At 41.9% G+C, this 18,865-nt stretch overlaps 1 protein-coding gene and 1 long non-coding RNA gene across 3 annotated transcripts in view; one reads left to right on the forward strand and one right to left on the reverse strand.

The window, feature by feature from the left end:
- LOC148540666 (chloride channel CLIC-like protein 1) overlaps positions 1–18,865 on the reverse strand; it is a 330,115-nt gene that overhangs the window by 157,059 nt on the left and 154,191 nt on the right. The window lies entirely within an intron of this gene.
- Positions 1–18,865, forward strand: part of LOC148540667 (uncharacterized) — a 68,645-nt gene that overhangs the window by 3,732 nt on the left and 46,048 nt on the right. The window contains exons 2-3 of the long non-coding RNA XR_015869374.1: positions 10,699–10,955; positions 16,924–17,028. This is a non-coding gene — a long non-coding RNA (uncharacterized LOC148540667). The remainder of the gene's footprint in view (positions 1–10,698; positions 10,956–16,923; positions 17,029–18,865) is intronic.

Consider the following 18,865-nt stretch of genomic DNA (forward strand, 5'->3'; position numbering starts at 1 on the left):
GCAACACTCTCCTCAATTTTGGCTTTAAAGGCAAATTTCTTCAGGCCATCAAGGCCCTCTATCATAAGCCAGCTACCACAATCCTTGCAGGGGGCCTTCTCTCGGAATCCTTCCCCATCTCTAATCGCACCAGGCAGGGGTGTCCTCTATCCCCACTAATCTTTGAACCCCTGGCTTGCAGGATTTGAGCGAGTCCGGAAATCTCTGTTGGTGATGCTTCCTACAAAATCTCTCTTTATGCTGATCATGTCCTTCTTACGCTTACCTATCCATTGATCTCCCTCCCAAATCTTTTTCAATAGCTTTCCCTCTTTGGGCAACTCTCTGGTTATAAAATTAATAACGACAAATCAGAAGCTTTACCCCTTCATATCCTGAAATCGTCAGATCTGCTCCGTCTTAACTTCAATTTTACTTGGCGTACAGAATCCATTAAATACTTAGGCATATATTTGATGAAATCTTATCATAGTCTCTATAAAGCAAATTATCCCCCCCTGTTCAGAGCTATAGAACAAGACCTCTCTAGTTGGCGAACCTTGTTTTAATTAATGCAATTAAAATGTGCTTCCCAAACTCCTTTAATTATTCCAGACTCTTCCAGTGGCAGTTTCCCTTCATGTTCTTTCTTCCTTACAGACGCTTTATGGCAAATTTATTTGGAATAGAAGACCTTGTATTCGCAGATATATCGTCTTCAAGAGTACGGTGGTCTTGGTCTCCCATCATTGATCAAATTTTACCAAGCCTGTAGACGTAGCCAACTAGTTGCCTGGCAGTCTCCCAAAAATACCAAATGCTGGGTTGATCTGGAGTCTGCTCTCATTAAGGTCTCTACAGCTTCTAACCTCCCGTGGCTCCCCTGGAAACACAGACCTTTCAATGGTCCCTTCAGTCACACTCACTCTCTCTGTTTGGGACTCCCTCGATACTAAGTTTGCCTTATCTAATCACCCATCGCCTCTAACAGCTATATATGGTTTCAACCCTCTTTTCGTCCTGGTCACTCACTTTACATGGTCTCTACCTGTACGGCAGATGGCATCACCCATTTTCATCATATTCTGAGTGGATTTGCTCCACAACCTTTCTTGGAACTACAGGAAAAACACTCTATCAAAGTCCTGTTTTTATCAATATCTCCAGATTCGTAATTTTATCACTTCCTCTCTTTCGTCTCCAGATTCTTTAAGAAACCCCACGGCAATGGAACGCCTTTGTATTTATATCACTCTATTTTAGTCCAGGACTGGAGATTCATGAACATTGTTGGGTAACGGACTTCGGTACCACTCTGGGTGAAGACACTTGGGAGTCAATACGCCTCAACATCTCGAAATGCTCTATTAGAGTTTTATTAATAAAAACTCTGTAAGATATACGCTCGCTGGTACCTCGTTCTAGAGCATTTACATCAAATATATCCAAATACCTCTAAACTCTGCTGGAGACAGTGTGGACATATTAGTTGCCTTTTCCACATCTAGTGGACATGTCCACATATCGCCCATTTCTACTCAATGCTCCAATCCCTTATATCCTCCTTAGTATCCCTTGATTCTCCACTTACTCCAGCCGTGTTGCTTCTGTGTGCTCCAGCCCACCAATTATCCAAACACAAGAATAAATTTATCCTACATATCTCCTGTGCCACTAAATATCAACAAGCTAGGACTTGGAAGAAATTATACTCTCCAATCCATCAACAGCTTCTCAACCGCATCTGGTTTATGGCCAAAATGGAGTACATAACAAGTCTCCAGATTTACACAGTGGATAAGTTTACTGTAGTATGGTCTCTGTGGTCTGGGTCTCAGGTTGTATCTCCTCCTGGCCTTTCCTAACCACTTGCTCTCTGTTTCCACTACTGACCCTACCCAACTCTCTCCTTCTCTCCCCCCCTTTTTTTTCTCTCTCACTTCTATGGCTCTCTCTCTCTTTTATTCCCCAGCTCGTTCCCCCACTCCCATATCCTATTTATATATTTTCTATTACTCTTTTAAAAAAAAAAAAATATATAAAAAAATATATATACATATATATATATATATATATATATATATATATATATATATATGTGTGTGTGTGTGTATTAGCGGCTCTCCACTCCAAAAAAAACACGTAATCAGGCAAGCCATGATTGTTTGGAGTGGCATAGCATATTCCGGTGAGTAACAGGTAATTCAGAGGGCACCCCCCACAGGAGAGATATATTCCAAGAACAGGCGAGTGCCGGTACAGTGATTTTCTTAAAATATATATATATATATATATATATATATATATATATATATATATATATATAAAAATGACAAAGTCCGCGGCACTTGAAGATTTAAAAAAGTAATATAATGTGTATTGCACACGTATATGACCGACGTTTCGGAGCCACACGCCACCTTGACAAAGGGGCGTGTGGCTCCGAAACGTCGGTCATATACGTGTGCAATACACATTATATTACTTTTTTAAATCTTCAAGTGCCGCGGACTTTGTCATTTTTTACATTTATTTTCCGAAGGCACGGGAGTATTTTCTACCCAGTTCAGTGGAGTGCCGGTCCAACAAACGCAACTATATATATATATATATATATATATATATATATATATATATATTTTTTCCTCTCCCTTCATCTATCTTGATTTTGAGTACGATTACTCTTCCCATCGAGTTTTTCGAACATTTCCCATAAATTCCTGCAATCTTTTCAACATCAATACCTTCTTATTAATTTTTCTTTTTTTTTTTCTTTTTTAACTTTCACCCTGATGACATTTGTTATTAACGTTAACAAGCTATTGCACATTATGTTTTATAGTTAGTTATGTTTTTTTGACTGTCTAGATTTTTTATGATCTATTTTGTCACCTAACTTTTATTGGTGAATGATTTTTGTTATTTCTGTATGACTAGTATTGATTTTTCAAACTAAATTATAAGATATATAAGAAACTGTATCCACCCAGGAAGTCACAGGACTAGTCAAATCAAATCAACTTATGCGGATACGAGATAAAAAATACAAGCTACAGAACTTCAATGCCTGTCACAAGTGGCTGTACAGAACGAGATGTATGCTGTTGCTGTGACCTCTAGAAGAGAGTTCAGAAGCTGATACTTCAACATCTACTGAAGGAGGAAAAGCTGAAATGAACAACACAATCTGTAATGCTAGTACAATGTTAGCTCCCTAAATGAAACATCCTAAGTAGAGTCTTAGTGGAGTAAGCCATTTTGCTATCATTATCCCTGAATCTTTTCAACAGATTGCACCAGTATTCTTCATAGTGAAGCCAGTAATACAGATGTTAGCCTACCTGTGAAAAGAGCTGGCAATGTGTTTTAGATACCGTTGCTGAAGGAGATAAACCCACCCAGTGGGCTGTGACAATCATGTAATCTTTAGTTTGATCAGTACTGCTTGTCCACATATCTGTAGTTATGGACATTCGGTAAAATTGCATTTTCTAGGCACAGAATTATTATTTTTTCAACGTTCCTGTACAGGTGAGGAATTGTTATTCTGGTCAAATAAAATTCAGATAGAATTTGATAGCATGGACATGACCTCAACTAATTGTCTAATACCAGATGCATATGTGGCAGATATTGGACTTAATGCTAACTTAGCAGTCATGGCTTCAATGAACCGCTGCACAATAGGATGGCAGCAGACATACTTGCAAATGATTGTTTCACAGACAATTGTTTTATGAAACTACTAGTATTCTTCTTGGTCCCCTTATGTGATGAAGATTCGCCCCAAGATTCAGCAGCCTAGCACGCAAGCATTCTTCCTGGGAATTCTGGATGGGGAGGAGTCAGTTTACCTTGGCAGATTGGTTGAAGGACTAACTCAGATCATTAATGAGGAGGTTGATAATGAATGTGTTGGCATGTAGATTGCATTTGCTGGGATCTATCCATGCTGCTGGTAGCTGACACTGAACTGCTTGTTATTATTTTATATATTTTTCCAGATTTTGCTAAATAGTTTGCATGAACTCGCTGCAAATGAGGTAACAGGGAGGATGTGTCTACATGGTTAATTTCCATAACTCTACTTACTTTAGCACAACAAATGGTACAGATGTATTGATAAATGTCAGGATTTGGGTATAAATTATTCCACAAAGAGGTGGCTTTTTATTTTTATTTTTTGACATGACATTTTCCATCATATCACTGGCGAGAACTACTGCCACTGGTGGCTGACTTACTTTGACACAAACAGACATCCTCCCCCCTGAATTTTATCAACTTTTTTTGGCCAACACATTCATCATTAACAATCTCATTAGTGTCACATACACAATCATTCCCTTATCCTGTTGCATTCCACAGTAGCATCCTCAATTTCTATGTCTAAACAATCAAAATCACATTTACTACTACTCATCCTCATTTGCAGAGGGTTCAAAAATGGTGGAAGGAGGCTTCTCTATAATTACAGAGCCTGAATCAGAAAAGTCAGACTCACACACACCACTCGTGGACACCCTTAGACTCTCCTCAAGGATCTGTGAAGTTTGTGAACACAGGCCCTGATTCAGAGGCGCTCGCTATTTGCATGTGCGCCGGGTTTTTTTTGCCCCGGCCTCCAGGCCGCTCGCTAAGCTGTGGGTAACCACCCACAGCTTTAGCGGGCGGCCTGGCGATGGTCACGATCATCGCGACCATCAGGCTTGCAACGGGACCCTTGTGGTAGGGTCTAGTCCACTGCAAGCCCCAGTGAACTTCCTGCTCTAATAGAGCAGGAACACCTCCGTTTGTCCAGCCACTCCCCCTGCACACCTACAAAACGGGGCAATTCACTCACTGTGCGGCTCGCGTGCGCAGTGCCCGGCCATCAAACCCGCTCTCGCGAGTGGGTCTGAATCAGGACCACAGTTTGTTCTTCAGCCTTAGTGTCCTATTTGTGCAGATTTGCTTTATTAAACGTGACTATCTAGACTTAGAGCAAGAAGGTGGTGCATGCATGGTAACAGAAGATGCCTGACTGTGATTGGCCCTGGCACAATATAAATCCTAGCACATGAAAGGGCAATAACAAGACCACAACCTGCAAAGAAAGGCCATGGCCTGACCTTTCCTTGACACTGCGTGTGGTATATGGCATGTTGGCGATTTTAAATTTTTCGGCAGTAACTTTTCCCCTTATAGTTAGAGTTGATGTTTTAAGGATTGTCACATTTTTTTTTTTTAGATTTGGACTGTCCTTACTTACACCTTCTTCTTACCTGGACCTTTTTTAAAAGTAGATGTTGAAGTACTATGATTGCCAGCACTAATACTGGGTTACTCCTGTTCTATCAACTGAACCATAATCGATTTTTACACCAGGACAAGAGTAAAGAAATTGTGGTTGAACTTAACTTCCACCACACAAAGTGAACATATAATGAGATAGGGAAATGAGTGACTGTTACCTTTACCATGCAGTTTTATTAAAAGACGAGATGTTTTTTATCACCACAAAAAAAAATGTTTGCAATTATAATTTTTGGGGTACAGCTGACAGGGACACCACACCCAGTAAGTACATTTACATACGCAATTTTCACTTGATATATTATTTCAATTGAATTATAAAACACAAGATTTTATCAGGCAAAAAAGTATTTTTTTCACTTATTTTTGGGGTGGAGCTGACAGGGACACCACACTCAGTAAGTACAAGAATATATAAGTTCAGAAACACACAATATTTCCTTGCGATATAATTTAAATCTCAGCTTATACATGTGCTATTATTATGCAGTACACCAATTTGTAATTATATTACCCAGAGTGGGTGCTATTATGTAGCAATAATTATTTTGGGGTGAGCATTTGGGAGTGGGGGCCCCCGGAGTTGTTCTGGCTGGACCTTTTTCAAGGCATCACCACTTAATTCACATAGATATTTTTTTATCACTTTTGGAATTGTTTGTTTATTATTTATGTAATTTGAATTATTTCTCATTTCATTAACACTTATTGATTTATCTCTACACATCTATTCTTTACACTTCACTATCACCTTTTTTCCCCTTTTCGTGTGATGCCCTGGAGATGGTCCTTGGCTGGAATTTTTGGGGCATCTTGCTTTTCGGACGTGAACCCCTTAATGTTATGGACGCCAGTATAGAGGAGCCTTGACAATGGCCTGGCGCTTATTCATATATTTGCAAATGTATGTAACTAATACTTCTGAATCTCTATTATCATGTAGGATTTAAGTATTTTTTGTTGATATTGCTGCAGTGTGCTGGAGGGCAAATTCCTTTTTTTTCCTGTGTTCAGTGTAAACCCCGCCCTTTACAAGCACCTGTGCTATGTCATTAAGCTGATATGAGCGACCACCATACTTTTTGTTTATAATTTAAATTATAAAAGACTTGAGATTTTTTTAAACACCAGAAAAAAATGCTTTTTGCAATTATTGCTTTGGGTTGAGCTGACAGGAGGCCTGATTCACTACCGACCGCAACTGCGATTGCAATAGCGATTACGTACGCATTTCAACTGTGATAGTATGCTAATTCATTGTGATCGCTATGCCCCTGCAGCACAACATAAGGACACCCACTTTACCTTACACACATTCATAATGTTTAGCAAGACTTCAAAAAGATCTGTAAAATAGAGTAACATCGCAGCCTAACGCACACTTTCACAAGCTCTGACCTTACTCAGAAATAGCTAACTTCAGCGCACGCCATGTGTCCTTAGGCTGCGTAGAGCGCAGTGGATAATTTATGCACACTCATGCAACGGCGTTCAAACACACTGGCACCCCTGTGTTTCGATATTGATATTTTAAATTTACTATAATTTAAAAAAAAATTTAAACTGGGGTGGCTCCTCATCCTCCACCAACATGGCTCTGTAATGAACCTCAGAGGAGGATGTGGAGAGGTTGGTGGGTTCGCGAGTAAGGTAAATGTGGGATGGTGTGTAGGGTGGGATGGGGTTGGCCCCAGTTGTGTGGCCTGGTAGCTTGGTGGCAGGTAGGAATGGGATGAGGATGACCCATTGTGGAATGGCTTGCTAAAAGATACAAGCTCTTCAATTGCAGCAGCTCTATTGTATTGATTGCTGTAGTAGGGCCCCTTATATGTGCCACAGACATTTATGGGCGCGATAGTGCTCCAGAAAACCAGTAACAAACTGGCGCTCTCTTGCACTGGTCATTTCTATGGGAAAACAGATAAATAAAAGTTTTTTTAAAATTGAAAGTGGAATTATTTTAATTAGTTGATGTTTTTAATGTGTTCTAAATACATTTTTAAACCTATGTCAGTTTATTATCATAGTACCTTTTTTCTTTTAAACAATTGGGGGACAACTTGCATTGTGCTACACTGTCATAACATTGGCTGGGGCAGTGGGACATTAACAATTGATGGGCTAGTACATTGGTGGCATAGGGTACATTGGGGGTTCAGTGGTTAAAATACACATTGGGGCAGTGGTTAATAACATTGGAGGGGCAGTGGTTGATAACCATTGGGGGTGCAGTATTTAATATGCATTGGTGGGGCGGGGTTAATACATATTGGGGGTGCAATGGTTAATACATATTGGTGGGACAGGGGTAAAATACCCATTGGGGTGCAGTGGGTAAAATACCCATTGGAGATGCAGTGGGTAAAATACCCATTGGGGGTGCAGTGGGTAAAACACCCACTGGGGGTGTCGTGGGTAAAATACCCATTGGGGGTGCCATGTGTAAAATACCCATTTGGGGTGCCATGGGTAAAATACCCATTGGGGGTACAGTGGGTAAAATACGCATTGGTGGGGCAGGGGTTAATATGCATTGGTGGGGCAGGGGTTAATACGCATTGGGGTGCAGTGGTTAATACGTGTTGGGGTGCAGTGGTTAATACGCATTGGGGGTGCAGTGGTTAATACGCATTGGGGTGCAGTGGTTAATACGCATTGGGGTGCAGTGGTTAATACGCGTTGGGGTGCAGTGGTTAATACGCATTGGGGGTGCAGTGGTTAATACGCATTGGGGGTGCAGTGGTTAATACGCATTGGGGGTGCAGTGGTTAATACGCATTGGGGGTGCAGGGGTACATTGGTGGTTCAGGGTGTACATAGTAGAATACAGGCGATTACTATTTATTTGCAAACCTCCGCAAGAGACGATGCTGCTGCTGCTTCTTCTCAATTCTCCCGTCGTCTGTCACAAAATGGAGGAGGGGAGTGGCCAGGGACATTGTATATTGCACATCGCAATCATACATCAAGCAAAACAGCGTACGATGTGTGTCAAATCCTACACGATAGGTCAAAATCTTGCTGCAGGTTCAGTTGATCTGCGATGCCGATACAAGACGCGGGGGACGCGCATCGCCATCGTAATCTTACTGAAATACGCCACTTTTTACATGATTGGTCATTACGAATGAACGAAAACGGACAATTTGTGTAAAAAAAAATCGCACCATGTATGGGCACCTTTACAGAACAATCAACAGTTTTTGTCTACAACTGTTTTTAAATCAATGGATATAGAAACTTTTGAAGGCAAAACTGTTGATTGAGATACAAGTTCATTACAGTTGCGAAACTAGTGAGTAGTGGGCCCAGATGCAAATATATACTGTGGGCCCCCTGCCTCCACTCTATAGGGTACAATTACTAAAGTGAGCGTTTTTAGAAGTGAAGTTGTGCCCATAGCAACCAGATTCTACTTAACATTTAACTAGCACCTTCTAGAAGATAATAGCTAGAATTTGTAAAATTACGTTTTTGGGGCTAGACCACGTCATGCCCGGTTCTCATCACACTGGGAGCCAGCATTCCAACAGCTGCTGGGCTGCCCCCAGCCTCTCCTGTCACTAAATGGGCATTGATTTACCACTGTGTCACCTGCACATAGAAACTACCACTACATGCAGCATGCATGCACACTTCCTCCAGTCCACATTCACAGTTATAGGAATATTTTCAAGCATTTTATTCTGCATAATTTTATTAACGGTTATGTACTGCTAGCCCAATGTAAGAGATTTCACAGAAAACTCTTGCAGTAGGCTCATTAGCGATGCTGATCGCAGTCTCCATTATTATGAATGGGGACTACGGTCTGAGACCTATGTACCAAGTTTGGCCCCGTAGGTTTACGCCATCCTCAGATGGCATAATCCACTTTAACCCTATGAAGGTAATCTCGCAGGAAAGGGATCTACCATTCCCAACTGAGGGTGTGCACATGCGCAATGTCAGATTCCCAGGAGAAGTCTTTCACAAACGTGAAACACTCCTCGGTTATCTCTACAGCTGTACCTAGTAGTTAACTTTAGTGCATAGCGCCTGGTGCAGCTCCAACAGAACTCCGTGCCGCCCCAATAACACCTCAACATCGGCCCGTGACGCATCCGCAGAGCCGAATTGTGCCCAACATTGGCCAGTGGCGACAAAACATGAGGTTGTTGTGCCACTGCTTGATTGCAGGATATGCAAATGTGAATCCAGGGAGCCCTAACACATTTCATTGGCAGGCCTCCCCTGTGCAGATTCCAATGTGCCATTCCAGGGCCTCATGGAGTCCCAACATGGGCGCATTTCCAGCCCATGTTCATGTACTGCCACCACCTTGACATCCCGTTAGTGCCCCCTCCTCTCTGTCCTCCATTACCCTCTAAACTCCCCCCTCTACCCCGCTGTTTGTGATATCTCCCTGCCTCTTCCACCACTCCAATATTCCCTGCAGAACTGTCCTTTACACCGGACAAGGGATTTCTACATCTGCCCTCTCCAAGCTGTGCAGGAACTGAAACACACCCACCCTGTCAATCTCAGTCGGAGTCACCTCCACCCCATAATATTAGATAGAAGACCCCCAGTCTAATCTGAAACATCACAGATGGGGATCTGACCATCTTATATAAGACATCTATAAAACACTGAGGTATCCTTTATGACAGAGCAAACTATCAGGACAGGGGTGGCCAACCAGTCAGAGGCAGAGAGCCCAATGATAGCTGTAGGTATGTCGAAGAGCCGAGATCATGTGCGCACCAAAGGCACACGTACAAAAAGTCCTGGCCTTGTGCCAGCCATGCTACGCCCTTGGTATGATGTTTGTAGGAGCATGTAAAAGCGTATGCACACAATCACCATGGAGGCACCTGTGGGAAAAAGGGAAAGAAAAAGTCAGGACAACATAAAAAACATTGAAAAAAACAGATCCACCAGGGGTGTTTTATGAGAGGAGGGGACCTGCGTGCAAACTCAGTGTGGGCCCCCTCCTCTCTCCGGGGGCCCCACGGTGCACTGTAGATTCTGGATTAGTGCCAGAATCTACTGCACAGGTCTTCGGGAAAATGGCGCCCGTGATGTTTTCTCGGGGACAGTAGTACTACGCATGCGCAAGTCATTGGCAAAATGGTCAAGTTAAATGACTATGGGTGCAGGGTGTGCAGTGTGGGTCTCCTGGAGCACCCATTATAGATACTGCACGCCTATCAAGAGGAGGCAGTCAGTGTCAGTCAGGGAACATTGGACAAGCCGAATGTGGCTCAAGAGCCACAGGTTGGCCACCGCTGAATAAGGATATTGACACCTGCTCAGAGGATAAAAAAAAAACAAGGAACTGTAGGAGGGGCGCATTTGGATTAGTTGTGACATCAATAGACTTAAAAATAAAACTTGATTACTATTTTAATTTATTCTTTCCTTTCTCTATATTTTTATTAGTTATATGAAACTGTTCTCATTGGAGGCATTGAATTACTCAGTGGACCTGATCAGAGGAAGTCTGACCTTGGAACAAAGATGTAACAACCAGATCCAGGGCTGTAATGAAATGAGAAAAACAGCTGACAGACCAGAAACAAAAATGAATGAATTCTAACCATCACAATAAATGTGGCACCTTATTAGTGTCCAGAACCGGAATCAGTATGATTTACCTCCGGCTACACGACACAGGAGAAAATCGCGATAGTCCTAAGGTAAGTACTAACCTAATTCTACCCCCTAACCCTAACCCTCACCCTCCCTTAGGTGTGCCTAACCCTAACCTCCCCCCTAAGTGCCTAACCTCAACCCCCCTCTAAGTACCTAAACCTAACCCCCCCTTCCCAGCACCCCGGGGGGTGCCTAACCCTAACCTCCCCCCCGAGGGTGTCCAACCTTAACCCCCCCTTCCCCTAGCCTAAACCTAACCTCCCAGGGGGGTGCTTGACCCTAAGTCCCCCCCCGGGAACACTAAACCTAACCCTCCCCCCCCCCCACGCGACAGTCCGCGCCCGGCTTACCTTTGATCGGTAAGCCGGGTGTCGGGCTCCCGGCGCAGGTCTAATGACAGGCATCGGGATTTCGACGCCTGTCATTAGGTCCGCCAGCTTCCTGACTGCATACCCCAGAACCACCTCTTTAATTAAATAAAACTTTTCTGGTTTTCACCTAAATACCACTCTGCTTAGTATCATCTATGTCTTACATTACTCTAAAAATGAGAAGGCATCAGAAATGTATTTGACATGTGGCAATATTTTGTGTATAGAGCTGCGCTGTTTTGTGGGGGTTTTTTTAGTATTTTTTTTTTTAAGGTTGTATCTGCTCTTGTAGATCAGATTGGTTCCAGCAATACCTGCTCCTACTGTATGCACAGTACTGAGAAGATGGTGACCTCTGATACAGGTGGTCAGTACCACTGCTGCCCTCAGCCCAGACACTAAAGCTGGGTACACTGCAGCACAGCTGATGGGATCATACGATGAACAACTCCATGCTGCTAAATGCGGCATGGAATGTCACATCGCACCGTCAGCCACAGCATTGTGCAGTGTGTACCCAGCTTTACAAAAACCTGGTAAAAGAAATAGTCCTTTTGTGCCTATGCCCAAATACACATTGAGGAGTAACCACAGGAATTCCCAATTCACTACATTGATACAGTATGTACAATAGCAAATGAAAAAGATAGAAGGTATTGTGGTGAGAGGGTTTGTCTCTCACCTGAATTGCCCAAATTCTGGTGGGATCAGCTCCCTCCAAGGGAGGTTGGAGTGAGGCTTGTGCTTTCTGTATAAGTGTGGAATTCCAGGTTGTCACAGTGGGAGAGGAAAACAAGACCGGCACATTCTGCAGCTGCAATAGAATATGGAACCCTGGGTTTCCAGATCATCCAGAGCCAGCAGGAAGTTAGCAGCACAGGAAAGGTTTAAAACTCTCACACACATGATGCTCTTGATCCCGATGCCGGACAAGCTGGCCAGGCGATAGGCTGGGGTGGTGGTTAGCATTAGGGTGCCAGGACCAGGAAGGTCCACAGATATTGTAACTGCTGACTTTTAAGCACAAGGAGTGCTGGGAAATTAACTTTTATATTTATTTGCTTACTTTCTGTTATGTGCCTGTGTGTACCTAGGCCTAAGCTCACGTATGCTAAGGTGCAGTGTTTGCTGCCATTAAAAAGAAACCGCTTCACCGAGTAACTGCCTGTCTGTAGTCCTCATATCTATACCCCATGTTACAGTATATATGCTAAATAGGCCTCATGTAGAAATGGCCAAAATAATGCAACCCAAAAAAGGGGGATATAAAACTACAGCTGCACATTTGTGAATTCCCATGTAGATTTATTGTAACATGAATCTTAATATATGTGCTACTAATACAAAGCATAGATATCTGTATAGTAAAGACGTGGCAGTAATTAGGGACTAATAGTAATATTTTTGCCAATAGATAGATTTCCAATTAGAACAAAATTATTTCATCAATATAAGTGCTTTATTGGGTCTCTAGCTCTTAATTTTCGGTTGGATTGTGGGTCTATCAATCTAAGTAGCCTGACTATTTATATGTAGCAATAAATGCCTTGTGCTACCATTTTACTACAACAATTTGTTATTACTAAAAGATATGAAGGAGCCGGAGTAGAAACAGTAGAACAGTAGAAAAAAAACGAGTAGTAGAAATCGCTGTCAATGGTTTGGTCTACTGACCCCATAGGCTGTCATGGGAACTAAAAGAGTAAAAATCTGGCAGCCCCCCTCCTCAAGTGAACAAATATAGAAAAATCTATCACAAAGTTGTTCAGACTGCTGCCCTAAAGACCAAGGTGGGAATTATAACAACCCACCAAATATTAAGACAAAAAAAGAGAGAAAAAAGTAATTCAGGGCGCTGTCATACTATTGGTATTTAATCATAAAAATGTATAAATCTTAAATACCACAAAGAAAAAAACATATATACTTTTCAATAAAGTGCATACATATTATACTAAAACACCCCCCCAATAATAAGTACTGGATCCAGACACATAAAAGTAAAATATAAAATACGTAAATTGTATCAGCATCAAAAAGAAAGAAAAAACAAATTTGAAAAATTACTTTTGATTCAAAACATATTGTTTAGTAATTATATCCAGAGGAACATGATTTGTATACACTAACAAAGAAATTGTATCCAAAAAGTATTAGCACCGCAATTGTTACTTTGCAACAGTCAACAAAAAGTTATATCCAATACAAAATCGGTGTAACTTCCTTTTAGATTTTAGAATGTCTTAGTGGAGCAATTATCTATTGGATGTATAACACATAGTGAAATGTTCGCTTTCAATCGCAGTATATAGCGCGGTGTGTTCCGCTAGATATAGAACGCTGCTATGCAGAAAAGAGTCAGTAAGCACTTGTTTGTATGTACAATCTTGTATATATCAAGTATACCAGTGCTTTAAATTCCTGAGACTTATATTGAATCTCAGTACGGGCAGCTTTCAGAGCACTCTGCTTGCTCTGTGTGGGCTCAATATTTGATGTGCTGTCCTATATAAGGTGAAACTGGCGGGCAGTAGATAAGCAGTTTACATACACAATAAGACTTGCATCTAGTCTTCAATCCTTCAAGCGTTCGCTGAAAACCCACCTCTTCAGGCAAGCTTATTAGATTCCAGAACCGCCCACATAACCTTCATAGCTTCCATGTCTAATTACATCCCCTTTCACTGTCCACACATAACCTCACACATTGTCTTTCTTTCATTTCCTCCTGACATTTGGCCGACATTCCTGTGTGACTGGATCATGCAGCCCACCAAGAAACTCTGCAGTCTGGCTGGACCAAATTGCAATATATAGCATCTATCCTTGTGTATCAGTGCCTATTTCCTTATAGATTGTAAGCTTGCGAGCAGGGCCTTCCTACCTATATATCTGTCTGTTATTACCCAGTTTTATTCTATTAATGTTCCAATTGTAAAGCGCAATGGAATATGCTGCGCTATATAAGAAACTGTTAATAAAATAATAAATAAAAATAAAATGTCTCTCATCGCCGCTGCACCGGACTTGCGACCCCCGTTTGTGTGCTGCCAAAGGCGTTATAGCTGATAGTGTCCAGACCAGGATCCTATATCAGGAGAGCTCTGTCTCTATGCCTCAACAGGAATCGGCGGCTTGCTAGAGAGACAGTGGTCATGGGAACTGTTGGAAATGATGTGTGAGCAGGTGTTGCAGTGTTATATAGGCACACACCAGCAGATGAATCAAACTATGGACAGCCTATTTACTTAACCAGTGGTGTTGGTTTATTGAGAGATATAGTAGGTAAGTACAGCCATACTCACTGTTCCATATAAGTGGCCACGAGAAAACCTTATATGAAAATGCATGTAGCCATAGGAATTATTGTGCCTTTTAACCAATGCAGGGAAATGACTCTGATGATCCCATTTGAATATATATATCTCGGTTTTCTTTTTTTCCCCAGTATATAACAGCTACATAATAGGGGTAAGGTGCAATCAATTGCTAGGCTCTTTTGGGAGTCTGCTACTATTTCAGGGAGTCTCCCTGACAATCAGAGAGAGTTGGCAAGTATGTAATGGAGTGAAGCTTAAACAGAGCAGGGTTCTACACAGCTCACAAGCCGGTGAGTGTATGCTGCAAACGGGCAGCGGTGTAGGGGTCTGGAACAGCTTTATAAGCAGGTATTAACTGGTTCTATCATACAAGTATAAGTGCATACCGAGTCCGCACAAGGAGAATATCACATTAGGACATATATTAGCAAGGGTTAAAATTGACAGTTTGTCATTTATTCTTCTACTTATAGGATTGAAACATTTGGTGTTGGTCTAGTTTTAATTATATAGGTCGTTTTACCTCATTAAATTAGTGTTTTGAGACAATAATATTTTCGCCATGTATTGTGCAATTTAGCGATATTATTTGCACATTTCTGATATATGATATTGAGCGCATCAAAGCGCTCATTTTTAGAGAGAGGTATTAATTATTAATGGTTAAGTTTTAGTAAACTTTTTTACTCATCTCTTTTTCATCAATATATAGGGCTGTAGTCAATTAGCCACGATAAGCCGTTTTCGGCGAAAAGTTTCCACCGATGACGTAATTTCGCTAGGCGAGAACTTATCCCCGTATTCAATTCCAAAGACTTTTCGCCTGTGCAATAAGTCTGCGCCTTGTAGCCAGTGGAAAGGATTCACCTCTGAAAGCAGGCGAAAAAAAGTGCAGAATTGGGGGTTTAGGGTGCAAAGTTGTGGGACCACTCCTGCAGCCTTGGGACAGTCCCCCAAAGGTACACTGCATCAAAAAAAAGTTTAAAAAATACTTCAGATAACCCCAAAAAAGTACTTTCGTTTTGGGTGGCGAAAGTCCAAAGTTGGGGGACAAACTTAAAAACTAGTGAAATAGACTCCAGGGGGTCCCCCAAGAATGCCCCGGGTGTTTTTTTGTTTGCAGGTGTTTGCTGATGGTGTGTTTTTTAAAACCTCACTTTAGCGATTTTTAACCATGCTTGCACCCATTTTCATGTACCCCAAATTTGCTGGGACTACTTATTTTTGCAAAAAAAATCCTGCTAAATGCTATTCTTCACTACTTCAAAGACGCTAAATAGTAACTATTGAGACCATTTAAGCACACCAAAAACCTTCAGCAGGGCTATTCGGGGGTATCCATAGTGATCACCCATGTCAGTCCATCTTTTGGGGGTTGTCAGGCTGATTTCCCCAAATCTGACAGCACTTTTTGCCTGTTTGAGTTTCGCCGGGACGCATTTTCGCATCCTTTGGAATTAAATAGGGCGAAAAATGAGAATAGGTTGCGCGCTCGAAAAGTGTTTTCTCCAAAAACACGCGATGTAGATGGAAAGTCCACCAGGCGAAAAGGACGGGACTTTTTGCGGAGAATTGAAAATGCCCCATAGTTTATAAGAATGCCCCAGAAAGAGTTTTATTTGTCTCTCATACAAGCTAAGTAGGAGACTTCTGTCTCCCACCATGTCACTTTTACATACTGACTGATGGGGCGGCCATCAGTCAGTATGTGGACCAGAAGTTGATTGACCGCATGCCAGGGCGAATTGCAGCGCTCTTGAAAAGAATGGTCAACACTGCAAATATTGACTCTTTGCATAAACTTAATGTAATTGTCAATAAAAGCTTTTGACACTTAGGAAATGCTTGTAATCTTGCTTCAGTATACCATAGTAACAGCTGACAAAAAGGTCTAAAAACACTGAAGCAGCAAACTTTGTGAAAACCAATACTTGTGTCACTCTCAAAACTTTTGGCCATGGTTGTAGGTGAAAAGAGCATTAGAGAAGTGTAGTTGGCTCATTTATTAGTGATATTAGCGGCGATGATCACATTGCAGGATGCTATCATAGCACTTGAATGTAACAAAATGCACTCGCAGGGTCAGGGGCTCGGATCAACTGTCTCCGCACTGGAGCAATTTTGAATTGTTCCAGTGTTTTTGTATCTACTGCTGCTACTCACAGCGAGTTGGATACTTAGTTATCAGGAGCCACCCTGCCCCCATGAAGAATAGGCCCCAAGAACACTTTAGACAATATTGCACGGATGTCTGCCAGTGATTGTTATACAAAGAAGCCTGAATGTCTGTCTCACTGTGCACACGGGACTCCTTTCCATAGAGAAGGAGCAGGATCCGGGAATCAGCGCAATCTGAAGATGGCAAAGACAATGTCAAGCTCTTTACGGAGATTGATGGGGACAGCGGACCAGATCGGGACTGAAAGGTAAGCAGGAGATATCCGTAATATGTACTGCGTCAGTCATAATGCATGTCTGCGATACTTCATTTCTACATTTTAAAATGTTAACTTTCACCTACTTTTGTAAAAAATAAGGGATAATGAATAGACCCCCTTATCACCAATTTGCACAATATGAAGTATTTATTTGTATCTATCAGTGTACATTACTAATTTTTTTTTACCTTTTCTATTCTATATCGAGTACACTATTTGTTACCCTAACTTATCAGATGCCGCCTACTGAGGTTCCAAGTGCGGAATACCTTCCCATACAAGACTTAAATTAAACCCTTTGTTCCTTGCACTCACGTTACACCTATTCATTATTTATATTTTATCCCCTGATCGTGTCATTCCACAACACACACAAAGAGATTAATAAAGTGCATGAAAACACATGAAGCAGAGTTACCAAAGAATAAGGCCAAAATTAGACTCAGTAATCACTGAATCAGTCCAGCAGACTAACGTATTTTCATGTACTCTTAAAGAGTACCACTTTATGCTAACACGAGCCACTGACCAAGGTATGTTTATTGACTGCACTGCATGCATAGACTTCCCCCCTAAGCCAAACCTTCCTGACTCCTCACTTGGGGACTTTATATTAAGGCCTCACTTTACACAAGTAGCAGCAGTTTATGAAGAATCTAAGGGGTAGATTTACTAAAACTTCTAAAAATGAAGAGATGATGTTGCCCATAGCAACCAAATACGGTCTATTATTTTCTAGGATATATTATAGAAATAATAGCTAGAATCTGATTGGTTGCTAAAATCACGTTAAACAATTGTTCAAAGCAGTTTAGCAAGTGTTCCTGCTACTTTACGCACTGTAAAGAATAGTTATTCTAAATCTCCTATGTGTTGGAGGGAGGGCAACCAGACTGGTACCCAGGGGCATTTCTAGAGAGGAGGGGGTCAATGTGCAGTCTCCAACATGGGACCCCTCCTTTCTGTCCGGCGGCCGTCAGCGTACTGAGCTGTGCGCGGCCAGCGCCTGAGTTATAGACTTTGGGCACTAGAGTGCGCCCAGAGTCTATAGAGTATGCGCAGGTCACCGGGAAAATGGCCACGGCGGCCACTGCGCATGCGCAAACGACAATATAGGGGCCATTTTCCAGTCGTTTTCACAGCACCGGACCCCTGCGCCGACGTGGGACGCCGGAGAGGTAAGTAATACTATGGGTGCAGGGTGTGCATGCGGGGCCCCCCTGGACCCAGGGCCCGTGTGCCCCGCACACCCTGCACCCATTATAGATACGCCCCTGATGGTATCCTACATCATATATCTTGTTCTTGGCCTAAACTAGGTTCCCTGTGGAAAAAGATCAATTTCCATATCCAGAGGATCTCACAGGTCCCAATCAGTTACCTCTGAGATAGCTTTGTTTAAGTCATTCTACCCTAATGTTTCAAATAATGACTACAACCATCTGGGAGCAAGCTGAGCGTAACTTGCACAACCTTAAGATGCCAGGAGCATAGAAAGCATATTCCTCAACTAAACTGCAAACTCACTCCATCACCAACACCTTTTGTACTATCTGTAATCCACCCCAGTAAACAATATCTGTAAACCACCCCATTATATTAAAAACATCTTTAATATGAACTAATAAAGAGGGCTGACTGAAAGTCATTGTAGTCTGAAAATTACTTTTTCATTCAACTGCATGCAGAGACCAACTACAGACTACAAGCATGCATAAAAAGTGCCTAATATTTTATGGCATTAATACCCTGGTCAACAAGGTACAGTACAATGGCAGAGAATCGGTAGGTAATGCCGGCTGATGGGATGCCTCCTGTCAAAATA

Source organism: Taudactylus pleione, unplaced genomic scaffold, assembly GCF_031769625.1.
Source record: "Taudactylus pleione unplaced genomic scaffold, aTauple2 ptg000018l, whole genome shotgun sequence".
Lineage (NCBI taxonomy): Eukaryota > Metazoa > Chordata > Amphibia > Anura > Myobatrachidae > Taudactylus > Taudactylus pleione.